Raw genomic sequence first — 19,878 nt, 5'->3', positions numbered from 1 at the left:
GAGGGTCTATCTCAGCCCTTAGGACAGTAGATGATCACTATATCTGATTTTCCTATATTCTTTAGCATTTTCTTAGTTCTTTACTATCCATCTCCTTATCACTCCAATTCCTTGTTATAAATGGTAATTCTTTATATTTAACCTTCCATGTTCAAAATATTGTTTGATTTCTGTCTCTTGATTGGACCCTAACTGATACAGAATTGGTATCAGTAGTGATCCCAGGAGAGAAACACACAAAGAATTTGAGGATTGCCTTGGTCATGCCCTTTGGCTGGGTTCCTCTCCACTGAGAAGTGAGATGAGGGCATTAAAGTAATCAAACTGTCATCTGTGGTTGATCGTGATGACATGTCAACTGAAGCAAGAGATTGCCCAGCTGGATGCTGCACTTGACCATTATGGCAGTTAAGATGTCTCTAAGGATAATGGTATGGCATAGAGTCTTCTGAGTGTCCTTTAGCACTTATAGAAAGAAAATCACAAGCTCGTTTCTTTCAACTCTCAGCTCAAGTCACAGTCTAAGACCAGGAAACTTCCATGATAACTATAAAAGAATCTTTTAGTTCTTTCAGACATAGGTGTGATATTGTCAAAAATCAAGCACAAAATTTTATTATATGGATTGCTGAACTGTAACAATAGTTGTATTCACAGTTCCATCAAATTTTTCACACGACAAACTAGCGGTTAACAGTGGCAGGGGCGGGTGGTATACAGGTGGGGTAGTGAGAGGTACAAACTATTGGGTGTAAGACTGGCTACAAGGATGTATTATACAACATGGGGAATATAGCCAATATTTTGTAATAACTGTAAATGGAGTGTAACCTTTAAAAATTGTATAAACATTTTTAAAAGGAAAAAACAGAAAAGAATGGGCAGAGAAGAAAGACCAGGGTTACAGAAAAAACAAAGTGTACTAGGCAAAAAGAAAAAGTGTGCCAAGAAAGAAAAAGGGAAACCCAAAGTAGGATGCAGCCTGCATTTTTTAACATTATCATCATCATCATCATCATCATTATTACTAAAATAAAATGGCTAAATTTTTTTTCATTTTTTACATAAAAGTTAAAGCATTGAATGAGAAAGAATGGGATCCTGAAAATTGGAATGGGGACAGCTGCTTGAACACAGATGAAGCTAATCATCTTGAAACTACAAGTCACTCTAAGCTACCTCTATTAAAGAAAGAAGTTTGCCCTCTGGAGACTAGCCTTCCTTTGCTTAAAAACTCTGTGATAACCTCACCGGGGAAGATGCCTTAAAACGGAATATTTATTCTCCACAAGACACACTATAACCACCCACTATTGCCCCTAGACCTAAAACTAGGGTTAAATCTCAGCATTCTCCATGACGACAGGTACACACAGTGACCCAGGAAGAAATAGCTTACACACCAAGATAATTGCAAGACTTTACTAATCTATATCAGCAGAAATAGGAAGTATATTCTAAGAGTGTTAGACCTCGGAGGGTGAAATACAACACTAGGTTGAGCCAAATTAATGGATATAGTGCACTTAGTAGATTCCAGGCTTGATGTGTTAGTTCATGAAGCTGAAGGTAGCTCTCACAATTGATTGATTGGTCGACTGAAACTTGGACTCAACCATGGCCTACATTTAATACAGCTGAGATACCAGAGCTATCTACATCATGTAGATAAAGGAATCCAGGAGCCTAGGGAAATAGGTATGTTAAATGTATTGCGTGTTACCTGCACACCCACCCGTCCCCTTCAACATTCCATGAGAAGGCCTAGAAGACACTCACTTCACTAAGGCATTGAGAAATACATGAGTGAGGGGAGCTCCCACATCCTTGTAAAGCTCTGTGTTGCTCTCATTTGTAGACCAGGCATGACTGAAGGGGATGCTGCCACTGAGATAAACTCCCTAGTTATAGTGCCATTTGGAAGACAGCACCCTGAAAGGATGAGAATCTGTTTCATAGGATGCAGTATATCCTTTGGATCAGAGACCATTATATGCAGAGGAATGTCAATTCTTAGCTCAACTGCAATACTTAATGTTCACCATTTACAATAATAATATTTGTGCTACTCACTATAATAAGAGGACACAAAGAATAGTAAGATGTACTTGCCTTCAAGGGGTTTACAACTTAGGAGAAAATAAGACAAGCCCACAAATGACTGTAAGACAAAATAGAGTAAGGGCAGTATCCCAGGCCCTTCTGCAACCCAGCCAGTTTATGTCTCAGCCAAAAGCAGAAGAGGAAAGTGAGCGATTTGCTGTATTGAAGTGGGCTGGGGGCAATTTGCAAAAGGCAAACAGTAATTTGACTTGACTCTTCCTTTCCTCAGCTTTTTCCAACTTTTTCTCACATTTCCCCCAGATTATATGCTCATTAAAACCAATCCACTGCCTTTCCACAAGCCCAGCCGACACTGTAAGTTCGGAGAGGTCTAGCTATGCCACAGGAGATAAGATGGACCTCACACTACCAGGCATGCATGTCTACCTCCCCCTTCTTAAGGCCTATTTTTCACTGTGCCATTCTTAAGGACAGCTTCATCCTTTTTCATTACACTCTCCACCATCCCTCCCATTTCGCTTCCAGTAACTGCAGCAATTTCTTTATGTTGGTAGTGGCTTCCTAATTAGCTGTGTTAAGATTCTGAGGCCAGGTCTGGGATCAGCAGGATAACTGATTGATTTAACTGACATGGGTAAGGAAAGGGAATGACAACTAAGTCAAGTGCTTCAAATACTGTGCCCTAGAAACCCACTTCATTCATTCAAAGTATTTCACATTTCAAAGGTTTTGTACTTTTTATCTTATCTCGAAAAATACTGCCAAAAACATGCATAGCAATTAAGTAGTTTCATAACTGGTCAATAGAAAAAGCCAAAGTTCTTGAGAAAAATCTTGTCTTCTTAGTTTCTTTCTTTGTGTCATGACTCCCTAGGGTTTGTAAACTAGGCTGAGTCTTTGAAACAGCAAACTAGCTTTGACTAAGAAAGTTTGTTAAATTCCAGGCTTTAGAGAGTAACAGGACAGCTTCTTGAGTATAGTCTTTCTAACACTCATTCTTAAAGAATGCAGGATTTTATCTCCCTGAAGGAATTTATGTTTCACAACTTTGATGTTGCCCAGTGCAAAATGCTCAGCTCTGTTGCAAAAATTTGTAACTAAGATCATTCCAGAATGAAGACAAAGCAATTTAACATTAATAGAGTGGTTATTACAAATGTGGAGCGTGCTAGGTGTGTTTATGTAGTGATCTCTTTGAATCCCTTCAAGATAAACCCTGAGCCCTCACTTGCAAACTTTCCCTGCCCCATCCTTAGATGTTTTGTCTGTGCTTCTACGTGAAATCTATTTCATTTACCATGTGATAATTATCTCTTGATAAGTCTGTGAGCTCCCTGAGGCTACATATTATACCTTAAACAAATTTTTTATCACTATTGCCCAGCACAATCCCTTTTTCTTAATAACAATGAATATTATTGACTAAATGATAATACTCAATTTACAGAGAAGGTAAATGAGATAAGTAATTTGCCCAAGGTGACTCAGTTAATAATTGATAGAGCTGTTGATACGAAAGCCTCTGAATTTTATGGCATTTCCTATTTGTTTGTGTTTAACACCACTTCTAACTTCCGTATCTGTAGGATTTGGGGTAACCATCTATGTCCTTATTCATGTATGTAATAGCAGACAGTAGAGTGTCTGGGAAAACTACAGGACAGAAATCTGGGCCAAATTGAGGAGATGTACCATGAGGTCAGCAAAAGCGTCACAGGGACAAAGTTCAGAAGTGATGGGGGGACATCACTCTTCAGACATCTGCTAGGAATCTCAGGTAGTCAAAAGCAGCATCCCTGATTAACTATAAACTTGCTCGTTAACTATGCAGAAAAACAGAGGAAAAAAACCACAGGAATTTCAGCATTGTACCTAATTATCTCTTATATACTTTCCTCTGACATTTAATGATTAGCTATACCAGAGGCATTTTCCTGCTAACTCCTCTGCCAAACTCAGTATTTTAATCTATTATATTTTATTGCACATATGACTAGAATCTCCTATAATTATTATACACTTGCAGCTTTTTATTTTGTGTCTATGAAAGTTATTCTTTGTTAACACAACCATTTGTATTCACTCTTATTCACTCTCACCCCAAATTGCAGCTTATAGAGTAACTCTTCAGGAAGGGAAATATTTGAGGCACTCTCCTTATAACCACCTGCGTTTGTGAGGATGCCAAGAAACCTATGAAAGAAAATAAGCTTAAAGAAGGAAAAGAAAGCTCAGCATAAGTTAATACTTTTTCTCAGATTCACGTGAGAGACGGTCTTCTTTGCTCCCCATCATTTATGTATTGGTTCTCCAGGGGTTTTTTGTTTTTTTGTTTTTTTTTCAAAATTCATTTAGAAACCTCCATTTTGGATAGGGGGTCTCATTTTGACTTATTGTCAATAGAAACCATTTTTCTTATTATTTCATAGGATTTTTTTTATCAGCTATGATTTTCTTTTATTTAAAACATTTTTTAACTTCATAAGAAATTCTAGTCTAATTTGTATAGCCTAACCATCCTAAGTTAGCAACTATCATTTTTTATTTCTTCTGATTTTCATTATATCTGTATGCATATTTATAATGAAATTCACATGTATATAGTTTTATAACGTTGTAATAGTATGCACACACAATTTTAGAAATTCCTTTTTTCACGTAAAAGTGTTTTTATAAATTCTTTTTATTTCTATTTGGTTATTTTTTATTTCTACATAGTCGTATTTATCAGTGCTGAAGTTTCAAAATGAAATACTATATCAACATGCCATAATTTTATTTAACCATTTCTCAAGTCTTAGATATGTGAGTTCACAGTTTTTCATTTTTAAAAATAATGCTTCTATAAACATCTTGGTTTGCTTAGCCCTTATACTTGAAATATATTCCCAGAAGAATGATTACTAAGTCAAAGGATCTGAACTCTTGATATACATTGTCCATTATATTTTTTAATCAACTGAAAATAAATTTAAATATTTGGCATTATTTATTTTAACTTGCTTTAGTTCAGCTGTTAATATATTATATCATCAAACATTTTAAAATATGCTGAAAATATGTCATTTAGTTTATTTTGTTGCAAGTGATAATCAGCTAACCATCAAAAAGGCATGGCTGGATTCAGGAGTTCTCTTTCCCATTCTTCATTTATTTCCCAATGATATTATTGGTATCATTCCTTGTTGGGCTTTCTCCATAGTAGGAAAATGGCCACTGGAGATCTCAAGCCTAGTTATTTAAGACTATGGCTTCCATATATCAGATCTCATTGAAGGATTCTGATTATCCTTGCTTGACTCTAATGCCTACCCTGGATTAATCATTTTGTCCATGAAGACGTAGTACTGTACTTAGTTTGGCCCATCTTGGTCACATACTGACCCTGGGGGCGTGGGGAGGTGAAGGGCAAGGCACCATGACTGACAGCCCTACTAGAACCATGGACTTGGAAAGAGGTGAGAGCCTTAGAGGGGCTATTGGCAGACAAAAACAACATATCCATTTCTTATATTGTTTCTAAACTTCATATCTATAAATGTAAATGTAGACTTGCCCCTCTGTAAGATTGTGAAGTAAGAAGTTTTACTTTCTTGCTCTCTTATCTCCCCTTTCTGCATCCTTCTCCTTTCTCCCAGGCCTACCACCACTGTCCAGTGACCTAATGTTCTCTCTAATCTGTTTCCTATCAAAACCTACTTTAAGTTAACAGGAGTTGAAAAGAATCCAAAAAAATCAAATTAAGACCCAGGACTCAAATTACTGTCCTCCATAGAGTTGGTTAGTTTTTAATCGAGGACAATCATACAAAACTAAGAAAGGTAGAATTTGAAGGGGAAGGGGGACACTTGAGCACCTTCAAATACTCCCCTTCTACTAGGAATTCATTTTTTTCCCCTTTAGATTGCTAGTAATATCTTTAGTGAAAAGGATGTAAGAGATGAATAGAACCCAGGATCTCTAACTTGAATCCTGTCCATTCAGCTAGATCCCCAGAGGAAATACACATGTAGAAGACAAGGCTAGCCAGTGCATGCTCTTTATTACCGTGAGGCTTTTTCCCAAACCCCACTATTTAACAATGCAGACAAAAGTGGTCAAGAGCATAGGCTCTGGAATCAGCCCAACCTTTGCTCGAAAGTGGCTCTATCATTTATTACCTGGAGTCTTAGTACCTTGACTATAAAATGGGGATAGTAATTTCTACCTCATGGGGTGCTGTGAGGATTAAAAATAAATAAATAATGCATACAAACTGCTTAGTTCAGTGCCTGGCAGAGAGTAAGCCCTTAATAAGTGAGAGTCGTTTTATGATGATGAAGGATGAGAAGGAGGAAGAGGAGGAGGAGGAAGAGAGGAAAGGGAGGGGGAAGAGAACAGAAGAAAGAGGAAGGAGGAGGAGAAAGAAGAAGGCATCACCTTCTTACCTGAAAGGCCAAATCACATAGAAACCTCCTTTTCACTTGGCTGCAAGTTGGTCTTAGGACCTAAAATAATGGTCTTCAAAAATTGTTGTCATTATACCTCCAAAATAATTTTTTAAACTATGAACCCTCTCATGCATTTTTAAGTTAACATCTAAAAGTTTTCATTCTGAGTTTAAATAGTTATGAAAGGATATTCCTGGCATTTTAAATACTGGCATTTTCAAATACAATTTTTATGTCACTTTTAGCTACCCAGTTGTTAGTGTCATTCACTCTCTTAATGTCCAAGGTTTCCAAGCCTATACCAAGATACCAAATAATTATTAATTACATCTCTTTTTCTTTTACTTGGAAGCAACTTATTTAATCTACTAGACTCAGGAAAGGAAATTTTTAATTTGTTAATTTCAATATGCCTTTGCCATTACCATCTGCTTAAAATATATTTTCATGAAAATCTCAGAGCTACAGATTTCACTCATTTATTTCATGGCACATATCTGTTATTTAATTTAATTACCAAAGCCAGCCCTTATTGCCAATCAGATGATTTTTTCTATAGAAAAAAGACTAATATCCTTTTTAATTGATGTATACAGGCTAATGACGGGAAATGAATTGTGCATATATGACATATACATACATACACATATGTCACATATCTATAGACAGTTGACCCTTGAACAACGTGGGTCTGGACTGCAGGTCCACTCACACGTGGACTTTTTTCAGTAACTGTGCACTACAATAATACATGATCCCCGATCCCTGGTTGGTTGAATCCAAGGGTGCGGAAGTGCAGATACTGAGGACCAATTGTAAAGTTATACGTGGATTTTCCACTCCGGGGGTGGGGGGGCTACACCCTAAATCACCCTCCCACCTTGTTCAAGGGTCAGTTGGACAATACATTCATAGTTTGGAGAACGAAGTCCCATACCAATAAAAGTAGGCTGTACTGCGTTTGGCTCTCCGGTCCCTTTCCTCTTTTTCTCCCCCCTTTCCTCTTAAACCTGCATCAAAGTCCAGCACGGTATCAATCTGACACTGAGATGATCAACTCAAAGAAAAGGACAAGAAACTGAGAAAACAACCCATTCCTGTACTAATGAGACACAAACGGTGTCTCGTGTTGGACACCTACTTGGGCAGGTGGGGCTTCCCTTACAGGTCAGTATAGGCAAAAATGCCTACATCAGTCACAGTGAACTGAAATTCAAAACTAAATTATATTTTCAACTACTGTCTAGGAATAAAAGGTACAATTTTAGTACTGCCAACATGTCATTTGATGTAATTCAATTTGATATTTTGCTATTAAGTCCATGAACCAACAGATTTCAGTTATTTCATGATCCTTCTCTCAGAAGGACACCTGGGGGAAAGGGACGATTTGTTAATGCGTGTCAAAATCTTAAAAGAGGACTGTGACTGGGAAGGGATGAGAATCTATTCTGGGGGGCCAGTAATGTTCTATTTCTTGACTTGGAGGGTAGTGGATACACTGTTGTTTATAACTGTTAAAGTATTCATGTAAGTATATTGCACAATTTCAGAACTCTTGCAAAATATACCTACTCAATTATTCACTTTAAATAGTTTTCCCCAAATTTAAACAAGATATAGGAATGATTTTAGCTCATTGTATATAACAGTAAAAAATGAAAACTAAAAATCTGATAGTGAAGGTTTGGTTAAATAAAGCATACTATAGACATACATTGGAACACTATGCAGCTTTTTGAAAAGTATGTATAGATAAGTACTGAAATAGAAGTTGTTCATACATAACGTGAAAAGCAAATTGCAAAAACTATGTTCAGGGCTTCCCACCAGGGAAGTCCCAACCAAAGTATTAATAGTGGAATTGGAGGAAACTTGCTCAAGCCTCTTAGATAGCCTCATCCACCAGAGGGCAGACAGCAGAAGCAAGAAGAACTACAGTCCTGCAGCCTGTGGAACAAAAACCACATTCACAGAAAGATAGACAAGATGAAAAGGCAGAGAGCTATGTACCAGATGAAGGAACAAGATAAAACCACAGAAAAACAACTAAATGAAGTGGAGATAGGCAACCTTCCAGAAAAAGAATTCAGAATAATGATAGTGAAGATGATACAGGACCTTGGAAAAAGAATGGAGGCAATGACTGAGAAGATGCAAGAAATGTTTAACAAAGGCCTAGAAGAATTAAAGAACAAACAAACAGATGAACAATACAATAACTGAAATGAAAACTACACTAGAAGGAATCAATAGCAGAATAACTGAGGCAGAAGAATGGATAAGTGACCTGGAACACAGAATGGTGGAATTCACTGCCATGGAACAGAATAAAGAAAAAAGAATGAAAAGAAGTGAAGACAGCCTAAGAGACCTCTGGGACAACATTAAACATAACAACATTCACATTATTGGGGTCCCAGAAGGAGAAGAGAGAGAGAAAGGACCCAAGAAAATATTTGAAGAGATTATAGTCGAAAACTTCCCTAACATGGGAAAGGAAATAGCCACCCAAGTCCAGGAAGCGCAGAGAGTTGCATACAGGATAAACCCAAGGAGAAACATGCCGAGAGACACAGTAATCAAATTGACAAAAATTAAAGACAAACAAAAACTATTGAAAGCAGCAAGGGAAAAACAACAAATAACATACAAGGGAACTCCTATAAGGTTAACAGCTGATTTCTCAGCAGAAACTCTACAAGCCAGAAGGGAGTGACATGACATATTTAAAGTGATGAAAGGGAAGAACTTACAACCAAGATTACTCTACCCGGCAAGGATCTCATTCAGATTCGATGGAGAAATCAAAAGCTTTACAGAAAAGCAAAAGCTAAGAGAATTCAGCACCACCAAACCAGCTCTACAACAAAAGCTAAAGGAATTTCTCTAAGTGGGAAACACAAGAGAAGAAAAGGACCTACAAAAACAAACCCATAACTATTAAGAAAATGGTAAAAGGAACATACATATCTATAATTACCTTAAATGTAGGTGGATTAAATGCTCCAACCAAAAGACATAGACTCGCTGAATGGATACCAAAACAAGACCCATATATATGCTGTCTACCACAGACCCACTTCAGACCTAGGGATACATACAGACTGAAAGTGAGGGGATGGAAAAAGATATTCCATGCAAATGGAAATCAAAAGAAAGCTGGAGTAGCTATACTCATATCAGGTAAAATAGACTTTAAAATAAAGAATGTTACAAGAGACAAGGAAGGACACTACATAATGATCAAGGGATCAATCCAAGAAGAAGATATAACAATTATAAATATATATGCTCCCAACATAGGAGCACCTCAGTACGTAAGGCAACTGCTAACAGCTATAAAAGAGGAAATCGACAGTAACACAGTAATAGTGGGGGACTTTAACACCTCACTTACAACAATGGACAGATTTTCCAAACAGAAAATTACTAAGGAAACACAAGCTTTAAATGACACAATAGACCAGATAGATTTAATTGATATTTATAGGACAGGCATTCCATCCAAAAACAGCAGATTACACTTTCTTCTCAAGTGCACACGGAACATTCTCCAGGATAGATCACATGTTGGATCACAAATCAAGCCTCAGTAAATTTAAGAAAATTGAAATCATATCAAGCACCTTTTCTGACCGCAATGCTATGAGATTAGAAATCAATTACAGGAAAAATAAAACGTAAAAAACACAAACACATGGAGGCTAAACAATACATTACTAAATAACCAAGAGATCACTGAAGAAATCAAAGAGGAAATCAAAAAATACCTAGAGACAAATGACAACGAAAACACGATGATTCAAAACCTATGGGATGCAGCAAAAGCAGTTCTAAGAGGGAATTTTATAGCAGTACAAGCCTACATCAAGAAACAAGAAAAATCTGAAATAAACAATCTAACCTTACACCTAAAGGAACTAGAGAAAGAAGAACAAACAAAACCCAAAGTTAGTAGAAGGAAAGAAATCATAAAGATCAGAGCAGAAATAAATGAAATAGAAACAAAGAAAACAATAGCAAAGATCAATAAAACTAAAAGCTGGTTCTTTGAGTAGATAAACAAAATTGGTAAACCACTAGCCAGACTCATCAAGAAAAAGAGGGAGAGGACTCAAATCAATAAAATTAGAAATGAAAAAGGAAGAGTTGCAACAGACACTGCAGAAATACAAAGCATCCTAAGAGACTACTACAAGCAACTCTATGCCAATAAAATGGACAACCTGGAAGAAAGGGACAAATTCTTAGAAAGGTATAACCTTCCAAGACTGAACCAGGAAGAAATAGAAAATATGAACAGACCAATCACAAGTAATGAAATTGAAACTGTGACTAAATATCTTCCAACAAACAAAAGTCCAGGACCAGATGGCTTCACAGGTGAATTCTATCAAACATTTAGAGAAGAGCTAACACCCATCCTTCTCAAACTCTTCCAAAAAATTGCAGAGGAAAGAACACTCCCAAACACTTTCTATGAGGCCATCATCACCCTGATACCAAAACCAGACAAAGATACTACAAAAAAAGAAAATTACACACCAATATCACTGATGGATATAAATACAAAAATCCTCAACAAAATACTAGCAAAGGGAATCCAACAACACATTAAAAGGATCATACACCATAATCAAGTGGGATTTATCCCAGGGATGCAAGGTTTCTTCAATATATGCAAATCAATCAGTGTGATACACCATATTAACAAATTGAAGAATAAAAACCATATGATCATCTCAATAGATGCAGAAAAAGCTTTTGACAAAATTCAACACCCATTTATGATAAAAACTCTCCAGAAAGTGGGCATAGAGAGAACCTAACTCAACATAATAAAGGCCATATACGACCAACCCACAGCCAACATCATTCTCAATGGTGAAAAACTGAAAGCATTTTCTCTAAGATCAGGAACAAGACAAGGTTGTCCACTCTCACCACTATTATTCAACGTAGTTTTGGGAGTCCTACCCATGGCAATCAGAGAAGAAAAAGAAATAAAAGGAATACAAATTGGAAAGGAAGAAGTTAAACTATCACTCTTTGCAGATGACATGATACTATACATAGAGAATCCTAAGGATGCCACCAGAAAACTACTAGAGCTAATCAATGAATTTGGTAAAGTAGCAGGATACAAAATTAATGCACAGAAATCTCTTGCATTCCTATACACTAATGATGAAAAATCTGAAAGAGAAATTAAGGAAACACTCCCATTTACCATTGCAATAAAAACAATAAAATATCTAGGAATAAACCTACCTAGGGAGACAAAAGACCTGTATGCAGAAAACTCTAAGACACTGATGAAAGAAATTAACGATGATACAAACAGATGGAGAGATATACCATGTTCTTGGATTGGAAGAATCAATATTGTGAAAATGAGTATACTACCCAAAGTAATCTACAGATTCAATGCAATCCCTATCAAATTACCAATGGCAATTTTTACAGAACTAGACAAAATATCTTAAAATTTGTATGGAGACACAAAAGACCCCGAATAGCCAAAGCAGTCTTGAGGGGAAAAAACAGAGCTGGAGGAATCAGACTCCCTGACTTCAGAGTATACTACAAAGCTACTGTAATCAAGACAATATGGTACTGGCACAAAAACAGAAACGGAGATCAATGGAACAAGATAGAAAGCCCAGAGATAAACCCCATAACACCTATGGTCAACTAATCTATGACAAAGGAGGCAAGGATATACAATGGAGAAAAGACAGTCTCTTCAATAAGTGGTGCTGGGAAAACTGGACAGCTACATGTAAAAGAATGAGATTAGGACACTTCCTAACACTATACACAAAAATATACTCAAAAGGGGTTAGAGACCTAAATGTAAGACCGGACACTATAAAACTCTTAGGGGAAAACAGGAAGAACACTCTTTGACATAAATCACAGCAAGATCTTTTTTGATCCACCTCCTAGAGTAATGGAAATAAAAACAAAAATAAACAAATGGGACCTACTGAAAGTTAAAAGCTTTTGCAAAGCAAAGGAAACTACAAACAAGACGAAAGGACCACCCTCAGAATGGGAGAAAATATTCGCAAACGAATCAATGGACAAAGGATTAATCTCCAAAATATATAAACAGCTCGTGCAGCTCAATATTAAAAAAACAAACAACCCAATCAAAAAATGGGCAGAAGACCTAAATAGACATTTCTCCAAAGAAGACATTCAGATGGCCAAGAAGCACATGAAAAGCTGCTCAACATCACTAATTATTAGAGAAATGCAAATCAAAACTACAGTGAGGTATCACCTCAAACCAGTTAGAATGGGCATCATCAGAAGATCTACAAACAACAAATGCTGGAGAGGGTGTGGAGAAAAGGGAACCCTCTTGCACCGTTGGTGGGAATGTAAATTGATACAGCCACTATGGAGAATAGTATGGAGGTTCCTTAAAAAACTAAAACTAGAATTACCATATGACCCAGCAATCCCACTACTGGGCATATACCCAGAGAAAACCATAGTTCAAAAAGACACATGCACCCCAGTGTTCATTGCAGCACTATTTACAATAGCCAGGTCATGGAAGCAACCTAAATGCCTATCAACAGACAAATGGATAAAGAAGAAGTGGTAAATATATACAATGGAATATTACTCAGCCATAAAAAGGAACGAAATTGGGTCATTTGTAGAGATGTGGATGGATCTAGAGACTGTCATACAGAGTGAAGTAAATCAGAAAGAGAAAACAAATATCGTATATTAACGCATATGTGTGGAACCTAGAAAAATGGTACAGATGAACCGTTTTGCAGGACAGAAATTGAGACACAGATGTAGAGAACAAACATATGGACACCAAGGGGGAAAGTGGCGGGGGGGAAGGGGGGGTGCTCTGATGAACTGGGAGATTGGGATTGACATGTTTACACTAATACGTATAAAATGGATGACTAATAAGAACCTGCTATATAAAAAAATAAATTAATTAAAAATCAAAAATAATAGTGGAATTGGAATTGTGGTGAGGGTTTTATTTCTTTTTGCTTACTTATATTTTCTAATTTTTCTAAATGAACTTATTTTACTATTTTGGTATGAAAAAAAGTATTTTTAATTTTTAAAATCTCATACTTTGAGTCAGCAGAAATCCCTGTTGGAATTATTCTCAGTTTTGATCTTTTTAAGTTTTTAATAAAGTATGCATTTTACAAGGATGATCAGTTCTCTTCATAAGCCCTTATATTTTGAAATATTAATGTATTTTGTTTATTGACAATTTGGATGGAATCAGACATTTTCAAGTGTTAAGGTAATTTCATGTTTTAAGTTTTAATCTCTGTAAAGACTATTTTCTGAAATGAAAATTGATACTGGAAAAAAGAAACCTACTTGATGTTTTTAAAAACTATAGTTTAAAAAAAAACTAATTTTGGCAGGATTGGGTGATATTTTTCTTTATTTTTAAAAATTGCTTGTTCACAGATTCTTCAGTCTTTTAGACCAAGGCCTAATTTAGGAGTGATATTCAAGTTATGAACATCTTTACTATTACATTATTAAATTTTCTTAGAGATACTTAGTGTCATATTTTCAAGAGGAAATACACTCATTTGTAAAACAGGAAACGGACAAAATGCACCGTGAAATGCACTATTGCTGCAGTTAACCACGTTAGCCACTGGGTGGCTCCACCTTTTCACTCCATTCACTATCTGGTGATGGAAGTTTCCAATGAAAACAGGAGATGAAGGAGGCTTTATTTAGGGAATGCTTAATTGGGAACTGATGCAGCATTTACATTCTAGACATTTTATTTAGAAACAGTTTTGCTCATGTATAGAATATTTTCTTGTGTTCTTTGATAACTGGGCATTTGACTTGCCAAGGAGGGGAAGGGAAAGCTGTATTTTTTTTCCCTTTATATCGCATCATTTCCTATTCTAATTTTTTAATCAGAACCAAAAATTCTTCATTTATGACATCTTGTCTATTTTGATAGCTATTATTTTCAGAGTCCTATAATAAAATAACTCGAGGAAAAATAAGAAATTACCACTAGACAGGAATATCGTATGTTCGCCTTTTGGAAATGTAGAAAGCTACATTGCTGGTAGCTTCTATCTCTAAGAGATATCATTGTATTCTGGTAAGGGCTGGTGAATAGAAGAAAGAGATAAAAATAACCCACAAAGATGTAGAATTGGACTCTGGCTAAGGGATCTCTAAAGCTAACTCTCCCTGGGGTCACAGATCTACACCTTGGGACTGATCACAATTTAGAAACTTGACCTCAATTTATATTTCTAGATGCCATTACATTTGCATTTTGTGCATTTGTGATAAACTTTTTCTCCATCCTGACTTCTTTTATTCTAATTTTTCTACCCTAAACCTATTACTTCTGTGTTCTGGGTTCCTTTTGCAATCTCCTATCCCTATTTTTATCTTTTTTTTTTTCCTGTCCCTTTTCATTTGCTAGGTTGAACGTATAATTTCTGAATGACAGTCATTGTTTTAAAAATTCTACTTTAGCCCTGAATCATTCCATCAGAGGAAAGAAATTCCAGAAATCTAACAAATGGTTGAGAGATTGAGGTGCCCCTAAATGTGAATACAATTAAATACTTGCGCTAGTAATCACTGTTTTTTAATAAATTAGCTGTGTAACTAATTGCCTTATGTCCTTGGGGGAAACTAATGAATGGTGGAATCAGATGAAAAACATTTGAATTCAAACAACAGTGAATTAGAGAGAGAACATGTTTTTGATTCTAAACTATAAATAGAGTAACTAAAAACAGAACTTGGTGTAGATTACAGAACTCCAAGTGGGAAAGTAGAATTTAAGTATCAAATTCACCTTATCAGGAAAAAATACAGTCATGAGTTAGAGAATACATCATTTAGAATATATTCAAATAGGGAACTTCCCTGGTGGTCCAGTGGCTGAGACTCTGCGCTCCCAATGCAGGAGGCCCAGGTTCGATCCCTGGTCAGGGAACTAGATCCCACATGCCGCAAGCAACTGAAGGTCCCACATGCCGCAACTAAAAATCCCACAAGCTGCAGCGAAGATCCCACATGCTGCAACTAAGACCTGGCACAGCCAAATAAATATTTTTTAAAAATAATAATAAAATAAAATAAAATATGTTCAAATAGATGAGTAAAAAGTAAGGTAGGGTCTTGGATCCTAAGTTAGAGAATTAAAATCATGGAATTCAGAGTTCTCTGCAGAAGTGTAGAGGAGTAAAGAATCTGACTGCTGATCGGGGAGAGAGGATGAATCTCAGCTATCCTCCTACCGGAAGACAAATCCACACAAAACCCTCCAAGCCCAGTCATGGGTCAAAGCCCTTTTCTGGCTATCACATACATCAATTGCACTATCTCTCCTGTCGAAAAAAGAGTATTTACAGAGTGTGGGAGCCAAATGGCAGCAGCCACTTCCACCCCAGAGGCTTCATTATCTCCCAAGGCTTCTGGGATTAGACTTAGGCTTTGTTCAATCAGGCTCTGCAGTGGCTGAGCTCCATGGAACACCAGTTTATATTTGAGTTACATAACTCTTGAATGGGGCTAAATCTTAATATTCTTCATCTATAAATAGACTTGTATAAAGATTTAGATTAAAAACTTATTTAAATATTCCTAAATGTCTAATGTATTGATACAGATATGTTATCCCCTCTTTCTGAAACTTGAGTCCATCATTTTTTCCTTTTTATTTTAATAATGAGGTGTTTCCAAAATACAGAAAACTATAAAGAATCATATAATGAACTTCCAGGTACCCAGTATCTAGCCAAGTTAATTTTTTTTTCTTTAACAATTTTTTTAAGAAGTTTTATATATTTATTTATTTTTGGCTTCGTTGGGTCTTCGTTGCTGCGCACGGACTTTCTCTAGTTCCCTTGAGCAGGGGCTACTCTTCGTTGCAGTGCACGGGCTTCTCATTGTTGTGGCTTCTCTTGTTGTGGAGCACGGTCTGTAGGCATGCAGGCTTCAGTAGTTATGGCACGTGGACTCAGTAGTTGTGGCTCGCGGGCTCTAGAGCGCAGGCTCAGTAGTTGTGGTGCACGGACTTGGTTGCTCTGAGGCATGTGGGTCTTCCTGGACCAGGGCTTGAACCTGTGTCCCCTGCATTGGCAGGTGGATTCTCAACCACTGTGCTACCAGAGAAGCCAAGCCATGTCAAATTTTAACATTTTCCTTATTTGCCTGATCTCTTTACCTAGAATTTTTTAAAAAAACATTTAAAACATTTCAGGTACAAATGAAATCCCTTGTAACATCTCTCCCGACCCCACTTCCCATCATCCTGCCCTAAAAGTAACCACTACCATGAATTTGGTGTTTATCATCCCATGTATGTTCTTATATTTTACAACGTAAGTATGTATTCCTAAACAAAAACAAACAAAAAATATATAGATAAATGAATGTTTTAACCTTTTATAAAAATAGCACCACACTGTGTGTGCCTTCTACAATTTGCTTTTTTTACTTAATCTCATATTTTTAAGATTTATCCATTTTGGTACATTCACCAACAATCTTTACTTGTTTTAATTTAGACCCATAGCTCAGTTTTCTCTGCTTTTGCTTAAATTGTTGGACAGTTTGTCCATACAGAAATTTACCATCTAGTGGAAAGAGTGAAGAATTTTTTGAAACAGACAATTTTTTTGAAACATAGCCATGATTTTAATCCCATCTGTTTACCATGGAGAAACTAAGAAAAAAATGTATATTTTCACACTTTCTCATGTAGTTTTTAAAGATGACCTGAGCTATTCAAGTAATTTCCCAACAGTTCTTCTATTTGTTATGAAGACCAATAAATACATCACTGAGCTGTTTGACTTGGATAAGGTGGAGAGATCTCATCCTAGGAGTTAGTGAGTGGTCCTACAGTCTAGTCCTGACTCTGGTATCTTTGGCAATTTATTTAACTTCTCTGGACTCTAGTTTTCCTCATAGATAAAATGAATCAGTTGGACCAGAGCATCTTGGTGCTAATTTTCAATGATCTATGGAATATTTAAATAAAAATTATAAAGGCTTAAAATTTAAGTCATATGCTTCACTAGAATTTCATTTTCTGTATGAAATAAATTTGTATTACAATACTGTGATAAGGAAAGTACATAATGTATGAATACCCATTCTTTAAGGACATGGACTATATTTAACTATTTAAATTCGTATATATGTATATAGTTATAATTTTGCCTTCATAACACATTTTGTTCACATCTATAATCTATTTACTTCTGAGTCCTTGGTGATAGCCCCTATCCCAATTATGACATTGCTCTTATGGGGAAATAGGATCCACTTCCATGATCCATTTCATCATGTGGATTCAGGAGCACATTGTAGGGACTCTCTATGTAGGCAAATTATAAGGACTATGGATGTGAGCATATGGTGTTAGAATCACCCTCAGATTATTTGGCAGTTTGGTTTAGTATTCCTGGGCCCTTCAGATACAAGGATAGGGCTCTTTTATTAAAGCTGCAATCTGCAGAATCCTCCCTCGATTTTTTTTTTTTTTAAATTTTCTAAGTATTTCTTTTTATTTATTTATTTATTTATTTATTTATTTATTTATTTATTTATTTATTTATTTATTTTTGGCTGTGTTGGGTCTTCGGTTCGTGCGAGGGCTTTCTCCAGTTGCGGCAAGCGGGGGCCACTCTTCATCGCGGTGCGGGGACCGCTCTTCATCGCGGTGCGCGGGCCTTTTCTCTATCGCGGCCCCTCCCGTTGCGGGGCACAGGCTCCAGACGCGCAGGCTCAGCAATTGTGGCTCACGGGCCCAGCTGCTCCGTGGCATGTGGGATCTTCCCAGACCAGGGCTCGAACCCGTGTCCCCTGCATTAGCAGGCAGATTCTCAACCACTGCGCCACCAGGGAAGCCCCTCCCTCGATTTTTTATCAGAAAAGTAAAACCATTCATTTTAGAGGATTTCTAAATTCCTAATTGCAGATATAAATAACTATCAGTTTGGAAAATGGCTGAGTGTAATCAAAAATATAATCTTCCTTATAACATTGGAAGCTTTGTAGTAACCAGAGATGCTGCCCCTTGTACCTCCCTCATCCTCCTACTCCTACTAACTCCTGTCCGCAATTCAAAAGAGGCAATAGGAAATCCTTTTAAACCATCATTTACCTTGAAGTAAACTTAAAAGTGTGATCAGGAATAGAAAAAATATAGGTGCTTATAAGCTGTGAAAGTAAATTTTGATGATTGCCCAAGTATCTAGTAGCTTTTTTGTCAATACTCTGCTTAAAAAAATATAAATTTACATGAATAATGAATTATGATGATGATTTGCCTTTGAACAGCCTGTTTTCCCCTAATTTATTGCTATGGGGAATTGCACTATTTTGCCTTATTTCAGAAAAAACCATCTACTTTTGTGGAAAACCATCCTCATCCTGTAACCTTTTAGTCCATTTTTTCTCAAGATTTTTGAACTCGTAAGCACCAATTATATCATCTCTTGGGGATATGATAAAATTATGTTAAAAACTCACATTAAAGCTATAGACTTCCATTAGTGCTCTGTATAACAGCCTTATCCCCACAGGCTTTGCAAATTATATTTAAGGAATTAGGGAACTTCCTTTCTTAATTTTATTCTCATTAATTCTTCTAGGAAATTTATTCATTAAATAGGATGGGTTGTTAAACTATGTCCATTAAGTGTGTAAGGCATGTTACTAGTCAAATGTCAGGGCTCTGAGTAGGTAGGATTTCATGATCAAGTATAGCTTTCTTAATACTCACGATCTTGTTCTCACATTCCCCACCACCAAAGTCTTTCATTTCACTGCTATTTGTTCTTACTTGCTCCTACTAGTAACTCCACTTAGATCCTCTCATCCCACCTCCTTTCCCATAACTCTTTCCTCACAGTAAGTTTCATGTTTCCCACTTACATTTAGTCACATCTGCTCTGATCTGTAGATGTATTTTGCCTTAAACCCTAGGCAGATGAACATAGGCAACACTATCAACCTGTCCAAGAACACTGCAGTTGTGGAGGGTAGATAAGCAGGTGGTAACAAGAGCATCCAAGTGACTCTGGGCCAAGCCTGGGGACCTACTGAGCTGGCACAGCTCAGAGGCAGTAACGAGAAGGCAACACAAAGCAGGAGACATCATCACCTTTACTGTAAGTTCCTAGAGCAGGAACGAGGAGGGTGCTCCTCCTTGGGCATCAAGGGGGAAAGAATTCTCAAAGAAAAAGTAGAAAGCCAAGATTGAAATCCCAGGAAGATCGAGTTCCAGCGGTATGTCCAAAGAGGAAGGACCAAAGTCAGTGCGGTAGGGTCAAGAGTTTATCTTGTGGTTTGGCTTTATCGGTATGTGGGTGCA

Source organism: Balaenoptera acutorostrata, chromosome 7 (assembly GCF_949987535.1).
Source record: "Balaenoptera acutorostrata chromosome 7, mBalAcu1.1, whole genome shotgun sequence".
Classification (NCBI taxonomy): Eukaryota; Metazoa; Chordata; class Mammalia; order Artiodactyla; family Balaenopteridae; genus Balaenoptera; species Balaenoptera acutorostrata.
The sequence above is the reverse complement of the archived record's forward strand: the minus strand, read 5'-3'. Positions refer to the sequence as shown.